This window comes from Anabrus simplex, chromosome 1, assembly GCF_040414725.1.
Source record: "Anabrus simplex isolate iqAnaSimp1 chromosome 1, ASM4041472v1, whole genome shotgun sequence".
Taxonomy (NCBI): Eukaryota; Metazoa; Arthropoda; class Insecta; order Orthoptera; family Tettigoniidae; genus Anabrus; species Anabrus simplex.
Window position 1 is genome coordinate 445,151,913 of NC_090265.1, and position 5,363 is coordinate 445,157,275.

At 45.0% G+C, this 5,363-nt stretch overlaps 1 protein-coding gene across 3 annotated transcripts in view; it reads left to right on the forward strand.

The window, feature by feature from the left end:
• Srrm1 (Serine-arginine repetitive matrix 1) overlaps positions 1 to 5,363 on the forward strand; it is a 638,713-nt gene that overhangs the window by 627,565 nt on the left and 5,785 nt on the right. The window lies entirely within an intron of this gene.

Consider the following 5,363-nt stretch of genomic DNA (forward strand, 5'->3'; position numbering starts at 1 on the left):
GCACATACTCCGTCATCACAAGTGTGGACAATACTCCGCCGTATTGTCGGAGTACAGAATGTGCCCTCGGTACCCGGAATCTCCATTAATGGAGATACAGTTACGATTCCTTCAGTCATTGCCGACCCCGTCGCGTCACATTTCGCAGATACGTCCAGTTCTAGGAGATACGACTCTGCATTTCTTCCAATTAAACGCAAAGCAGAGGCACACCATCTCTCTTTTGCCTCTAGTGCTTCACATCCCTACAACGTGCCCTTCACGGAGTGGGAGTTGCGGAGTGCACTCGCGCTATGCAGAGATACGGCTCCTGGACCAGACAAAATCCATAATCAAATGCTTAAAGCATTTGAGTGACAGATCTCTCAAGGACATCCTCACCCTATTCAATAGAATATGGAGTGAGTGTTTCCATCTCAATGGCGCGAGGGAATTGTGATACCAATTCCCAAGCCAGGTAAAGATCCAAAATTTCTGGATAGTTATAGGCCAGTATGCCTTACGAATGGCCTCTGTAAGCTGTTTGAAAGGATGGTTAACCGGCGTCTTGTTTGGGCCATGGAAAAGGAGGGTCTCTTGTCTAACTACCAGTGTGGTTTTCGCTCTCATCGGTCTGCCACTGATCGTCTGGTCAGACTGGAGAGCACCATTCAGGAGGCCTTTCTCCAGAAGGAACACCTAGTCGCCGTGTTTTTTGACCTGGAGAAAGCTTACGACACTACCTGGTGATATGGGATTCTCTCCACTCTACACCAGTGGGGATTTCGGGGAAATTTGCCGTTCGAGAACTTCATGTCCCTCCGTCTCTTTCGAGTCCGAGTAGGAAATGCATTTTCTCAATATTACGTTCAGGAGAATGGAGTACCTCAGGGATCTGTACTGAGTGTCACGCTGATCGCAATCGCCATCAACGGCATAGTTGCCGCTGCTGGGCCCGCAGTTGTTCCATCGCTGTATGTAGACGACTTACAGTAGCTTTACATTACAGCTCCGGAAGGGTGGCATTTGCTGAGAGACAGCTACAGCAAGCTATTAACCGAGTCGACAGATGGGCCCTGCAACATGGTTTTCGATTTTCAACAGAGGAAACCTCAGTTGTACACCTCCGTCGACGTCGGCCAGTGCATCCCGAACCAGAGCTCCGCTTGCGAAACAGTGTCTTACCAGTGGTTGACACCTGCAGATTCCTGGGTCTCCATTTTGATAAGAGACTTACGTGGGCAGCCCCACATCCGTCAGTTGAAGGTTGCCTGCATGAAGAGACTTAACATGCTTAAATTTCTCAGCGGCACTTCGTGGGGGGCTGACCATGCGGTGCTGCTACGGTTTTACAGGGCGATGGTCCTCTCCCGAATTGACTATGGAAGTGCGGCTTCAAAATCTACGCTGAGCCTTTTAGGCAGTATTCACCATAGTGGAGTAAGGCTGGCAACGGGTGCTTTCCTTACTAGCCCCATTCCCAGCCTACTCGCTGAAGCGGGAGTTTCACCTTTACGGATAAGGAGGCAGCAGTTACTCCTCACGTACGCTGCCAAAATTCATGAAATGCCGCTACATCCAAGCTATCAATGCATCTATCGTACCGAATACCACCAGCGGTGCCAAGACTGGCCGAATGCCACACGGCCGGTTGGGTTTCGAATTGATAGTTTGTGTCATGATTTGAATATTGATATCGGTGGTTGTCTTGAACGAACTCTTAGCGAGGTGAGGTTGGTTCCGCGACCGGATATACGTCTAGATCTGCTCCGTGGACCCAAGGCGAACACGGATTCCTCCATTTATCGGAGGTATTTCCAGGACTTCGTTCACCAATATCCGGCTGCGAGACATATCTTCACGGATGGTTCTAAAATCAGAGATAATGTTGGTTGCTCTTTCGTCATTGATGATATAAGCACGAAGATCTCGCTTCCTAAAGTATGTAGCGTGTATATTGCAGAGCTTTACGCCATCTTAGAGGCTCTCCAGTTTGCACTGTGTGATGAAAGAAGCCACTTTCTTATGTGTGCCGATTCATTAAGCTCTTTGCAGTCTATTGAAACCTGTTTCTCGCAACACCCACTGGTACAGCAGATACATGACCTTCTAGCCAGGTTAAGGGATGCTGGCTCCAGAATCACTTTCGCATGGCTTCCAAGCCACGTTGGGATTGCGGGAAACAAACTTGCGGATGAAGCTGCAAAGGAAGCTGTACTTTTACCTCCAAGACCAGTCAGTGTACCTGCTAAGGATATTTGTTCTCGGCTACGTCGAACCATCTTGGCGTCCTGGGAATCGGAGTGGCTAGATATCCGAACTCCCAACAAGCTGAGAGCAATTAAGAAGACAACTACCGTGTGGCGGTCCTCTTTCCAACCATCACGGAGAGAGGCCATAGTATTGTGCAGGCTGAGGATAGGTCATTTACGATCCACGCACTCTTATCTCGTAAAGAGGGAAGACCCCCCCCCCCCAGTGTGTTCTTGTGGTGTCTACTTCACCGCGGCCCACATCCGCACAGAGTGTGCCGATCTCTCTGGCCTAAGACGGAGGCTCGGCCTGCAGGAAACACTCGAATGCATACTAGCCGATGACGCGACTACTGCTGATCTCGTCATCCGCTTTATGTAAGATTAATCAAGAGTATATAAATTAAAAGTGTACTGTTACTCAGGGAACGTACGTTCCCTTTTGATTCGTTAGTAATCTTTTCGGCCTAATTCTATAATGTTTTTTTTTATTTTGTACTGCGTTTCCAAATTCCTTTGTTGAATAAATAATTTTGTTTTATATTTAAAATTTATTTTCCACTAATTTGTTCAAAGAGGATGATTACCTTGTTGTACTTCCTCTTAAAACAAAAATCACCACCACCACCACCTCAGCAGAAGTCCAGACATGGAATGTTCCATTCCTTCCTGTCCACATTATTATATTCAGTAACGTTGCACTGTGTGGGACACTGTTGAGTGCCACATCTATCTTCTCATAGCAATAGGCAGTATCCTGCTGTGTGCATTTTGACCATTGCATAGTTTCCTGGAATGTTTCTTGACTCTGAAATAGTATTGAGCCATTAGTTGTTGCAATGGCTCTCCCAAATATCCCCCATGGTGCTCAGATGTCTCAAGACTACAGTTTTGACACTAACTGCACCAGCTGGTGCTTGTCTGAGAATGTTTGAAAAGGTGAAGAAAGGTCTTGCCTAGGGTAGATGGAAACCACCTAAAAGACAATAGCATTTATTATAAATACAGTAGTTAGATGACTTTAGCAGCTACCAAACAAAAGAATGCGCTTTAAATTTCATGAATGCCTTGAAGGTATTAAACTGTGTAATTGGGTTAAAATTCCATTTTTGGATGAGGGAATATGTTGCCAATGTTTTACTCCTGTCAATCTGTATCAATAATAGTTCATTCTGACTAAATGGGAAATCAGCTAAACCTACTCTAAAGGCTCTTATCAATAGGTGATCATTATTTACAGTCACAAAGAACAAGTTAGGATTGTATTCCTGTTCCTAAGCTGCTGGCTTCGAGGAGCCAAAATCAAAAAGGAACGTTAGATACACGAAAAACGCAACACCCAATAAATGATGTGTAATTATCCATTTAATCAAAGTGAAGCACTTCAACCAATTTTTTAAGATGGGTTATATTATTGGCGTTGCTTTGGGAGCAAACAATGAAGTGTTGATTGCTTATTGTACTAGCCTCAATTGTTCTTTCCTGCACCACCTGGAAAACACATCGCTGGATGTGAGCCAATAATGTTTTCCTGCTCTTGCAGCGCTTATTGTAGTACCTTTAATTGTTCCTCTTTCAATCACACGTGTTTGAAGGATCTTTCTGTGATTGTCTCAATCAGCTTTCTGGAGTACACGTGCCATTAAACTCTGAACAAGCCGCGAAAGCTGTTGCTTGGGAAGAAAATGGTCGCAGCATGCATTACATTGGAGAAGTGTGGAGGACTACACCTTCCACGATTTCCAGAACCGTACTAAGGTATAGGGAAACTGGAGTCTTTGTTTGCAAGGAGACCGGGATCAGGCCCGAGAAGAGCAACATCGGAGAGAGATGACTGCGTCCAGTTCTCCACAACCGTCACACCACCGCCGTCAAAGCAGGAAATCGACACCACCAAGTTCGAGGGGTCAATGTTGGTGAGAGATCTGTTCGAAGAAGACTGGAAGAAGCCAGTTAAGTCCAAAAGACCTGCCACAGGTCCGGAACTCACCAGAGAGCATCGCACAGCTTGTACGTTTCGCAAGGAAACATCTTGGCTGGACAGGACAACAATGGGATCAAGTGTTGTTAACGGATAAGTCGCTATTTGGCCTTCGATCACCTGACGGAAGAGTGGTAGTCTGGAGAAGGCCATGGAAAAGATATTCCCCTTGCACATTCTCAAGATGCCTTTTCAGGGTGGTTCTTTGATGGTATGGGCAGGATTCAATACAGCTGCAAGGACGGAGAATGTGGAGAATGGGATCCTTACCGCACATCGGTATGTAGAGGAAATCCTTCTGGAGCATGTTTGTGACTTTCGCTCCATTTATAGGTGATGATTTTACACTAATTCACAACATTGCATGTCCATATGTTGCAAGAATTGTGCAAGAGTTTGTGGATGAAACAGGGATTCGTGCTATGGCTTGGCCTGCTCGAAGTCCTGATTTTAATCCTATTGAGCACATTTGGGACCAGATGGGGAGAAAAGCCCGTCAGCACTATCCAGAGACCCTACAGGACCTACAGAACGCCCTCCTGAAAAAATGTGAGATGATTCCTCAACAGGACATTACCGCATTAATCAGGAGCATGCCTAAAAGGTTGAATGCTGTCATTGGTGCAAGGGGTGGCAATACACGCTTTTGAAGATGCAAACAGAGGTATCCAAGATTGTCTCAGATGTATGTGAGTAACATCTAAACAGAAGTGCATTACTTTCATGAGCTTACTCAGTATTTCCTTGAAATGTGCATCTCTGGCTTAATTTGTTGAATTTGTTTATAATTGTCTTTTCTTTTCATTGTTAGACACTTAGATGGGACCGTACCGCAATATTATATCATAAGATAGTGGATTAGTGTCATAAAATTGTCATACATTTAAAATAAATTTCAGTTTTGAAAGAAGTTGAAGTATTGCGTTTTTCGTACTGCTCAGTGTAGAATGTACATACTGTTATCATCAGCCCATTTAGCAAGGGCTGCCCCACTGCTGTCAATTCATTGTACTTCCAATGTGTGTGTTAAGCTGTTAAAATCTCTTGTGTAGGTAGCTGGATTTAAGGATTTAAGACTTGCAGCAGCCATTGACTAGCTGGTGGTTTGTATGTATAACTAATTCTTGTCTCCTACTTTGATAGCCGCTTCA